The sequence below is a fragment of the Archocentrus centrarchus genome, chromosome 13, assembly GCF_007364275.1.
Source record: "Archocentrus centrarchus isolate MPI-CPG fArcCen1 chromosome 13, fArcCen1, whole genome shotgun sequence".
Taxonomy (NCBI): domain Eukaryota; kingdom Metazoa; phylum Chordata; class Actinopteri; order Cichliformes; family Cichlidae; genus Archocentrus; species Archocentrus centrarchus.
In genome coordinates, this window is record NC_044358.1 from 23,186,962 (window position 1) to 23,198,982 (window position 12,021).

The following is a 12,021-nucleotide window of genomic DNA, read 5'->3' on the forward strand; positions in this document are numbered from 1 at the left end:
TTATGAAATATTATCTTTGTTTCTTTCTGTCTCTTTACAAAAGAAGAAGACTGTAAGTACGAAAAAAAAAAAAGGCCTCAAACTCGTAGTACTTGGCAAAAAACAACTAGAGAACTGTAAAAACATTGTCTTGAGAAAAGTGAGGAAACACAAAGGCAACAAAGTAATTTAGGAGGGAAAAGGTTGTAGAGAAGAGGGCATAACAGGGTCGTTATGTTTCACCACAGAGTACATTCCTTGGACATCATTCTCCTGCTTCCAATTAAGCCCTCCAAAAACAGATCTTTGCAGACAGGAGGGAGGCACTCAGCTAAGACCCTGAATGTCTCCCACTGGTCCAGTTTCCCCAGATAAGTAGTGGATCAGTGCAGCCCCAGTGCTGCTGTGTCTGAGACACTGGTACCTTCTTTGTCAAGTTGAGGAAGCTCCAGCTGTTCTCGTGCTATAAGGAACTGAGGAAGCATCTTTTACCCGAATAAAATCAGCTTGCCTGGAGGGAACAGGAGTTTGTGGATTTATAGCGGGCACTTTCAGCACAACTCTATGCCCTTTGTTTGTCACATGTTCACACATGCAGATATCCACAGAAACCTTTTTTGCTCAGGTGTACACAAACACACACACCACCAACTAGAGCACAGTTTTTATCTCTTAACCTAATCAACCAATTAAACATATGTAGCATGCTTCCTCACAGGATGTGGTACATGTGTCCGTACAATACAGACATCACCAACTTAGACCAGCTGGGTTTTTTTTTCCAGGGGATCAAACGTTTCCTTGTCTTGCATCATAATAATGCCTTTCAAGGTGTGCGGGAAACTCAACCATGACTTGGCTCTTTGTTGATGAGTCATCCTAATCATCCCACTGTCCAACCTTGTTTTTCCATCCCCTGGGCTCTTCCCATATATTAGTGGGTCTGCATTTACATTATAGCCTAATAAGTGTTTCTCGGCAAGAGATTTAAAACTTTCATTGTCTTGAAACCTCAAAATGAATACTAATGTAGATGGATTTGATCAGCGGAGATGCAGTTGATTTGAGTTTCCTCAATGTGCTCAGCACTGCTGGATGTCAAGTGTGTGTGTGGTGTGTGTGAGAGAGAGAGAGAGAGAGAGAGAGGGAGGTGTTAACATCAAGTACGCTGCAATGTGTGTCCTGTAAGATTGTTGCTAGGATGCACATCTCTCAGAAGGAAATGAAATCTGGATGATGTTACAGTAGCAATCAATTAATCCAGCATGAAGTCAGGACAGAATCACACATCCTCGCACACACATGCACAGCAATACACACACACGTATGTGACTGGCCTGTATTTCAAGCCGTCCTTGGGGCAACTTTGAGTAGATTTTCATATTATCGTGGCATATTATTCACTCTGTTTTATGCTGTGTTTTTATTACTTTTCTTTTTTCTTTTAGATAGTGATCTATTTTATTGTAATTTAGTATTTTTAGTATTATTTGAACCTGTGACTTTTGTGCCTGAGTTTCTGGGGGTATGTTTTTGCATCAAGCAGGGGTGTGCATTCATTCATATGCAGGAGCAGCAAGAAGAATTGCCTGTATTCAAAGTTGAACTGCAAAGTGAGAACACCCACAAAGTAACACAGTTAGCACTGAGTATATGCTGCAAGTCACTGGCCTTATTGAACCACAAAACTGAATGAATCTAAAAGCCAGACAGCTCTAGTGGCTTATGAATAATGATCTCTAAGCTAGGTAATTTGATTTATCATCGCATACTTTTAGCCAGAGTCTACTTTTTCTTCTTTGGTAAATTGATTCTCAAGGTTAAGAGACAGCAGTATGATAGTACTCTGGAGTTTTTTCTTTTATTATAACTACGATGTAAGCGGCAGAGATTCAAAGAGGTGTAAAAAAAAGAGACGGACATGGTGAACCAAACTGACATGACCATGACATGGGTATAATGGTATATATCATCATCACAGATTCACTACTTATTTTTATAGTAGATTATTTGATAGTGATCACTTTGTCTCCTTTACTCCTCCTCCTTGGTCCAGTACTTTGTGTATTGTGTTTTTCATAAATTCTGTCACCACTTCTCTCAGACATTACTTCGACTTTTGATGCCTTACCCACATAAAACATCAGTGTGGCCAATGAACCAACACTGAGGCAGAAAAAAAGAATTGGATGAACACAGAAATGGTTTTAGTGGCACTCTGCTGAACCACTGGTTACTGCTTTTGGGGTTTATGGCAGGTGGGGAAGCCTTGTCAAAGAAATTGGATGCTGTAATTCTTCTGACAAACACAATAATGTCAAAGCTCAATGGCTTTGAATCCAGTGGAGAAAAGAAGCCGGTGTCGTGCATTGTGGGATGGATTTCGCTGAGGTGTATGTATATATTGGCAAAGAGTACAAGATAAACAGTGAATATAAGAAGTGCTTGTTCGCTAGCATATCCTCCCAAGAGTGAGGATCCCTTTATACATGACAGAAATATCAAAGGCCTGTTTGATCTCACCACCGGCTTTTCACCCTCTGAAACAAATCGACATGGTTCAGTCTTTTTTTTTTTTTTTTTTTTCTGAATAGCTGCTTGTTGGAGTTTTGATGATGAAATGTTGCAGTCTGTTCAATCCCTCATGCTCTGAATTTCTCAGCTCCTCCCTTTGGTGTTCTTTCTTTTACCAGTTTCCTCTCTCAAGTCAGGCTCACTTCTTTAAAGTTCAGCATCTCTCCTTGTGTGGATGTGTAGCTATTTGCATCTGGATGAGCTCTGGGGCAGCAGTTTCTGTATGGAAAAACATCCGTAGGTATCAGTTGGGAAGAAAGAGGAGAGAAGGGAAAGGGAGAGCAATATGTTGCCTTAGTTAATTCTAAATGTGTGCCATCGCAGCGCCATCCAATCTTACTGCCACACACTCATACTGTTACAGGCTCTTAACCATTCCGTCTGGTCCAAGTTACTCTCAGTGTGCTTAATGTGCACCAATTAGGCCCAGGCTCATTTTGGACTTGGCATGCCTTATTATTTGTCATTTGTCCCATCAGAGCTGTGTTGCTGGACTCATAACTGCTACTTAATTGGCTGGGAGACAGAACACTGGGTCTATATGGGTTCTTATGTTGGTTACTGACTGATGATGATGGCTAGTTTGGGACTGAGAAAGCCTATCTGTGGGGTAATGGAGTCTGAATGGATGGTGCCCTGCAGATGTCTTACGCCTTCTATTTAGCCAGTATAAGCCCTTGTGTCTAGACTGGAGGTGCCTATTAGAGATGTGTCAAATACATGGTGGTGTCTATGTTCTTTGATTAAATGTAAACATGGAAGGTGCAGTGGTGCAGTGGTGCTTTTTTTTTTCTTTTTTTTTTTTTAACAGAACAGACAGAAAGCACTTTGTGGGATGGACACATCAACATAAATCTTCTTTAAACAGGACAGTAAAAGAGTAAAGACTATAATAGTGGGCATGCAGCCATTTTAATTCCTTTATGACCAAACTGGGTGAGGAAACACTCTTTTCTCAGAGGGCAAAATCCCACTAAGTTGCAAGCCACTTTGGCTAATCACAGTTTATAGAGGATGTTTCTTTTGGCTGTTCCAGAAATGCAAAGACACATGCATTTCCCTTCAAAGAATGAAAGTTGGATTTAAAAGATGCTTCATGAGACTTATATAAAATGTATATTACACTACAATTTACCCATGAAGGTGCCCCCTTTTCCAAAACTGTTTGTTAACAACTGGTGTTAGAAATTCCACTTTAAACTTTTAGCGGTTCATTGGCTTCCTTGAGCAAAAATATGCTGTATTCAACTGTTTGGATGTCATGTGGAATGCTGGAAAAGAAAGTGAATGCTAAGCCAGCTTTCCCTGTGTAAATAATGGTTTTAAATAAACAGCGAACCAGAACCTTGTCATCTAGAGCAGATGGACAACACCTCTGCAGATAAGACCGTAAAATGCAACAGATAAACAGCCAGTCTGATAAGACCCACTGGATCGAGCTGTGAATAAGTGCCTCAGTGAACAAGTGGAAGGAGAAGATGCAGTTAAAGAAAGAGTTGATATAATGTGAAAATAAACACACACACACACACACACACACACACACACATACACATATATAGCCAGTGTTGGCTGTTCCCAGAAGTAGAAAAGTAGCCAATATATCCCTGACTACATATTGGAAGAAGAAAAGATGAGAGTGTGAGAAATAAGGGAAGGATTGGTTGAGAACAAGAGGTCATGACTGCTACAGCTTGTATGTAGTCAAGCTGAATCTGTTAATTTCACACTTCACTTCCATGTCGACTCGCTCCTCTTTGGCTTCATAGTCTTACAAGTCCTGTTTCATTAAGGAATATGAACATATTCTCCAGTCCACTTTCCCATGTACTGTAACCATAACAACCAGGAGATTTTTTTGTTTTTGTTTTTGGCATGTTTTGCGTTCTATCTGAGTAGAATCTATTGTTTCATCCTTGTTTTTCCTTTTTTCTCCTCCCAACTTGGAGAGGACACCTCCCCTGAACTGCAGCGGAGGTGTCTTCCCCTAGGGAGGACATAGATAGTCTTGTACCTCCACTTATATACATGCTGTTACTGATTGTTTTTTTGTTTTGTTTCTGTCGTCAGAGGGCTGTAATATGTCGAGAGATTTCCTTGTTGGGGCGTTAGTAGTATAGAAATGGGTACTACTGGCAAGAAATGAACCCAGGTTCTAGGATGGGCAAATGCTTCATCCCCTAGCCAAAACCACTGTACTGCAACATATCTTTGCAACTTATCTAAAATAATGTTATTTATAACCTACAGTTATAACAAAGGATTCTGACTCTTGATGAGAATGTTCAAACTTTAATTATGGGCTCAATTATGTATTTTAATTCAGTTCAGTTCAATTTTATTCATGTAGCACCAAATCAAAAGAGTCGCCTCAGGGTGCTTTATATTGTAAGTTAAAGACACTATAATAATACAGAGAAAACCCCAACAGTCAGCTGACCCTATATGAGGCAGTGCTTGGCTACAGTGGGAAGGAAAAACTCCCTTTAAACAGGAAGAAACCTCCAGCAGAACCAGGCTCAGGTGGGGGGCAGTCATCTGCTGTGACTGGTTGGGCGTGAAGGGAGACACCATGAATGGTTCATTTACCTTACCTGTGTGCAGTTATGCAGCTATATGTCTGCTCATCAATACTACTACCACCCATTAAACCTTGCTTTTATGGTGTTCGGTCGACTATCATGAGACTTGAAGAGGCATTAAAGGAGGTAGAGGGAGAAACTGGGACTCAACAATAAGAAAAAATGAGCAAGGATAAGAGGAATACTGTAGGTGACAAAAGGAAGCATATAGAGAGAGAGAGGTAGAGACACAATAAAAGCAAGCTGTGTAAGTAATATGAAAGCCACTGTTATGGAACTAAAAAGCAAAAAAGGTCAGCTTGTCTGTTTGAGAGAAGCATTCTGCTGTGCGCTACAGCTCGATCTTCTGTCCTCCCTTATTTTCTGTTTCTGTTTTTATCTGCCTGCAGTCTCTGCCACACTGCAACTAGCAGTTAGGTTACACTGGAAACACCTGTATTATGATCAGGAACACTGAAGGGGATTTCACAGTATAAGGGAGGTGTATCCGATTGATGCAGTTATGTATCAGTATACATAATGCAAAGGGTCAACCCATATTCTATCAAAAACAACATTATGCCTTTGTCTCCTCTGTAAACTCATTTTATCCCATCTTCACCACTCAAAGACTGACCTCTGCCAGACAGACAACAGACAGGATTTTACATGTTGTTTTTGTTGCTGTTGTTGTTGTTGTTGTTGTTGTTTCTGTTTTGCTCTCTCACTCTTTCTCTCTCTGTTCCTTCCTTTCACTGGTGATGTCACTGATGCAGAGATAAATATGCTGCTTTAAAGACCATCTCACTGCTGAGGGACAGTCCGCAGTGCGGAGAGGAGGGAGACAGAGGGATGCTTAGCAGACTGAAACAATGTGAAATAGAGAGACAGAAAAACTTAGTTTTAACTAATCTTGCTATAATGGAGCGTACTTGCTGTGTTGCACAACGAACAAAAGGAGAGTCTGTGAGAGTGGGTGGTGGAAGTAGGGATTGGCATTCTCACAGGTCATGTTTTAGATATACATTACTGCTTAATCACTAATAAACTGCCTAAGCTATATGAGATTTGCATTTTATTTATTATGTGATAGAGATTTAAATAATAATCTACAACATGTCCATACACAGACAGATACATGACTGGCCACGCCCATCAGCGTGCACATAGGCATTCATAAACTTCTGCAAACAAGCAGAGAAGGAGAAGCTGGGTTCAGTGTGTGCAGATGTCTTGCAGTAGAGGTGATTTATTGCCCGCCAGCTCATTCCTAGATGAATTCTCCCATGAATCATTGCACCTGCAGTGGTGATGGCAGACAGGGCAGTGCCACTAGCTGCTTCTTTTGTTTGGCTCTGTATGGCTTTATTTAGCAGGATTTGCTATTTCTGCTCTCTTTCTACTATCTGCCTTTTCTCTAAGCTAAACTCTACAAACATAAACTTAGTTTTTCTCTTTTTAGCATGCCATACCAACCATTGATATCCAGCCCCTACAGTAAGGTCCTCACCATCAGTCAGTGGTGCTTAAAAAAATTATCTGCTTGCACAGTCCATCCACATGGCCTCGTTTGTGAGCAGCCTTTCTGAATATAACAAAGCAGTAGTGGGATCTTTTACTTGTAACACTTTTGTCTTTAATGTGTTTTTGAGGCTTTTTTTTTTTTTTTGTGACCAGCATCACCCTGAGCAGAGCGCTCGTATCACTTCAATTAGGTTCCCAAAGAGAAGAAAACAGAAACTGAAGTACTTAAGGGATTCAGCATTCACAGTCCACCATGATTTCTACAACAAAAAAGAAAAAACTCTTCCTGTGCTTATCATGCCACTGCACTCTCTTCTTCTACTCTATCTCTCTTTCTAGTATTTGCCCTGTGACAGACTTATATGACAAGTGGCAACCACTGGAACCAGCAGAACAAATGACAACCTCTGACTGCTTATATATTAGAAAGTAAACTTTACCCCAACTAGCTACACTCTTAAAATCCTGCTTAAATGTTGATTCCAAATATCACATTCTATTTTTTCTTTCCAATTGTACCTGCAATGAATTATCTCAATATGTTCTCCACTGTAGTGAAGATACAGGTGCACAGATGTGTGTTTCAGGCTCTCATGCATGTGTTTAGACATACCAAATGTTAGAGTCATAGAGCGTATGATATTCACTTTGTTGTTTTGCAGCCCAGGTCTCTGTAGCCTATTTGCTGTGTCGTCAGCTGCTGTGTTCTCATCCTCGGTGTAAGTGCTGAGTTGCGTTAGTGTAAGCCCAGATAGACTGCAGGCCCGCACACATATTTGTTTAGAAAAACGCAAACGCAGCTCAACTTGGACGCTCTTGTCAGAGTTTGTAGGGAGTGGGAGGCTGAGGAATTTGCTGAAGGATTTTCTGCCTCTCTGTCTTTAATCACAATACTAATTAAAGTTTACTGGCTAATTGTGGCTGAGATAGTGTTTCTGTATGCTGCCTACTTCTCTGTACTAGTGCCTGGCAAATTACAGAGCTAATGGTCTATTGGTTGGCTCTGCTGTGGACACAGCCCTAATGCATGAACAGTAAAGTGATGGATTACAGTCCGTGTTCATCGGTCCTGGTCCTGCTGGAGCTTCCCATGGGGTTCAGGTTTTTGCTACTGCCCAGTGATGAAACTGGAACACTGAAATTCATCCCACTCACTGCTAGCCACAGCAGTCAATAGCTGTCATTTCATGCTAGCTCATAAGACTTCTTATCAACCTGTAGTATTACACAGCTAATCCACAGACACCCGTATGCTTGCACGTGACATAGATTCCTTTCATGCTTGGCCACTTCCCTTCAGTCAGGTTATAATTTCGACAGCTGGTACTGACAGTCTCATATCCTGAGGCTAGTGCGAGGTGTGTGTAATGTTTGTGCATTCATCAGCCATAACAATGATTAGCAGGGTTAATTGGGCACAGTGAGGCTCTGATTATGCTGCGGGATAACAAGGAGCTCCTGGAAAGCTGTCAGAGTACTACTGGAGTGTTGAGGTGTACGCAAGGTCTGTCCTTGCAAATCCCAGCAGATCAAGTCAGGGCGATGCACAGATCTTCAAACGAGGAGTAGCTCTCCGTGTCTCTGTGTCTTTGTCTATACCAGTATGCTCTAACTTTGTTTTAACAGTATCGCCTTGCCTGTGGAATATCAGTTCTGTTTTGTGCAGTATACTGCAGTATGCTTCCCAGCTAAGGACACTCAAAATATTGTTATTAAGATGCTAGCAACCTTGCAGGAAGCCGCATTCTCAAGCAAAGAGAAGGACTTGCCAGGGACATAAAGTACAAATTGCATACAAGCATCATGTTGTATTCCCGATCCCACACACCAGAATTCCCTTACTCTATCATCCTCCTGCATGCTGGGGGCTCAACTAAATAACAGGGTTTTCAAGGAGCATTCCTGAGAAACGAAAGCACACAAACTTCTTTTGAGATGCTTTTATTCAATAATTGCAGGCGCTCGTATTTAAAGAAATCGTCTAGTATGTGTCTTCGATGTGGAATTCTGAGGTTACACAGTTTGTTCCACACAAAAGCACAGGGGCATCTCTCTCAGAAGACAAGCCTCTTATAAGCACAGTTTCTTTTGAATGTTCCTCTGTGTATATGTCTTCTCGTGTGTGTCAGGGTGCTTGTGTCCTTTGCCTTTGTAATCGGATCTCTGTGATGTCTTGACTGCCTGACGAACCAAAGCCCTCTGCAGGCAACAAATGATAAACACAAGGGTAAAGAGAAAGAAAGCGAGAGACCTATTTGAATTAGGGATTCATCTTTCTTTGCTGCATACTTTGAAGCTTTGGAGAAGCCTGGTGATTGGATCAAGGATGCTGTAAGAAATGGGATAAAGGATGGGAGGGGAGTGATGGAATGAGATTTTCCCCTCTCTGGGAATGTGGGGATGTTCTAAGGTTTCTTCATGTCTGTTCGCTGACATTGACACTAAGCTTGTCACCATGATACTACTCTGTGTACATATGTATGTGTGTAATGGGAGCTCAGGCTTATATTGCATATTATCAAAGACCTTCTGATATCTGTGACCATTTGACAGATCCATACACACACACACACTGAGGCACATGTTTCTAATGGCAAATCATTTTTAAGTCCTCCTCCACCATATCAGAGCCTTGATTGAATTAGATCAGCGTGTTTTGGCCTTAAGAGGATTTCCTCACATGCATTTTGTATGAGACTATAATCGGCACTGTTGCTATCACTGCTGCTATTCAGAGGAGAGGATTATTAGTACAGATTACACAAGGCTATTTAAAATATTCTTCAAAAAATATATCATGTGCTCATAAGCCACCCACAGTGTGAGCAAACATTGGTGTCAGAGGGAAAGAAATGATAAAACAGCAACAAAAAGCAGAGAAGAAAGTATTGTGCATAGCTGCTTGGCACCGTTGCCCCTTTATGATTTATAATAACTTTGATCCAAAATGGGAGATTTTTTTTAAATTTTAGCCCAGTTACCCATTTTATGCTGACCTGAGTCTTTTCTATATATGTCTCCACTTAAACATCCACTGTTAACTACGTGCCTGTGTCCTTACTGCAGTGCCCTGCCTCGCCCCACTGTCTGGCGTATTGATCAGGACAGCCTTAAGCTCCCTGCATTGAAGCTCCCTGGAGCCCAGATGCTCCACACGGCTCTCAATGTGGATTAGAAACGTTTACTGAAAGTAGTGTTGTGTTTTGGCCTTGAGTATTAAGCAAAAAACCTCTATACATTCATGCTGCTGATGAGTACACATACCTGTGCAAAACACTACCATTCTTTATTCAAGCTTTTTCAGCGTAGTTTTTTTTTTTTTTTTTGGCTTGGGTTCTGTCTTTTATCCTGTTGTCTGTGTTTAATTCTCTGGTTAGACTACAAGACCAAGAGCGAGTTTATCTCTCCTCTCCTTCTCTCTGTCAGAGCCCCTTGGTGAGTGTGTACCTGCCGCCTGTCTCTCTGTGTGCCTTGAACTGTGCTTTGGAGTAATTACCTGGAGAGGGAGAGAAATGAGAGGGAACACCTAACCTTTAAGTCTTTATCAGCCCACAGGCCCAGAGAAGACAGCACAAACACATGCAACTGAGATAAACACACTCACACAGAAAACAGTAATGAGACATACAGAGTAGGCCTGCAACAATTCATCAAGTGTCTCAAATAACCTGATGACAGAAAATCCTCGACACTCAATGTCATTGCAATTAAAAATGCTTAATGGCTCAGTGAATCTGGAGTAAAAATAGGATGGCAACTACAGTACAAAGAATCAGTGGTTACCTGGTGATTGCATTAAATATTTTGCATTCAGTGACCAGTAGTTATACTGATCAACTACAGGTCGCCTGGTGGGAGACAACCTGTCTCCAAACAACCACACTCCAACTTGGACAGACTGCAACTGATGTAAGACAAATTGACAAAGGTTTGCAAATAATTGCTATCCAATTTATAAAAACGGACAAATTGCTAACATGTCGCAATTAATCAACGTCAGTGTGAGCCGATGAGTGCAACTCGTCTGTTTTCAATATGGACTCAACTCAGCTGTTTGCTACAGTAACAGGTTGTATTCTGGATTTAAGCAACCATTATAAAGGCAACAAAATTGCAAGCTCATTGCACATGACCACAATAATTTTAGTAATGCAACGGTCTCCAGCCACTGTTTTCTCTAGTGTGACTATAGCACTAAGTCAGGGTCCTACCTGATGACAAACTTTCACAGTCTTCCACTGCTGACACTGACACCAGTCTATGAGCTGAGGATGAAAACCTTCCTGAAGACATCGCTGTGTTTGTGCTCTGCTTATTATTCAAGAGTAGCAGCCCAAACAAACTTCAAACCACCTGTCAGAGTGCGCACGAATACTTTCAAACTAGCGGCGACATAACCGTGTAGTTCAGATCATTTTTACCAACTGAGTGGTGTGTGACCATCCAATATGTTTTCTGGCTTAGCGCACACCAGCACACGGCGCAACCAAGTGAGTTGTGGTTCAGAATTTTTAAAATGGGCTCAATAGCATCAGTGCTCACCGACTTAGTGCTATGAGAATTTTGTTCATTTTCTAACTTCAATTGTTGAGTAATTAGAGAGCTTAAAAAAAATGAAACTTAAAATTTCTTATCCGATTAATCAAAGAATGGCTGACAAAAAAACTCTCTTACCAAAATAATTGATAGCTGCAGCACTAATACCAATGGAAGTCAGAAACTGTGCTGTGCTGAGTGATGACAAGCCATTTCAATGAGGGATTTGGTCACATGAGCCAGGCACATATGGCAGACCTTAATTACACTTGCCCACAGATACACATAATTGATCATGTAATCGGTTAATTAATGTGGCCCCGTCCCACCCCTTGTTTGTGGCTCATGAATCCCATTTGCCTTTACAGGTCATTAAAATGATAAAGGGATGAATGTGTTTAGAAAAGAATATAGGTAAAGTAATAACGAGTGAGGAGAGGCTTGTGTACAGGAGTGTGTGTTTGGAAAATGCCAGGAGACATTTGTCTGTTCCTTTCATTCCTCTCACAGTCATTCACAAATATAAAACTACACATGTGCACAAGAAATCTGCAGGCGATTTTAAAGAGTAATTGTCTGCATCTGCTCCACATAGCCTGTTTCTTCCACCATTTGTTTCACGGTCTTACATTTTCTTACTGTGCATAACTAGTTCTACTCTTTTTGTCAGTTTGCCACCAATTTGTATTCGTATGGCAACCATCTGCATAAATGTGTGTGGACACACACATCAGTCGGAGGGAAGCAGGTGTGTGAATGTGTTGACAAATGAAAATTAATGAGAAAAAAAGTTCCCTTTTTGCAATGGAAAGAAATCTAGCTGATTATTCAAATCAGACTTGGCTTT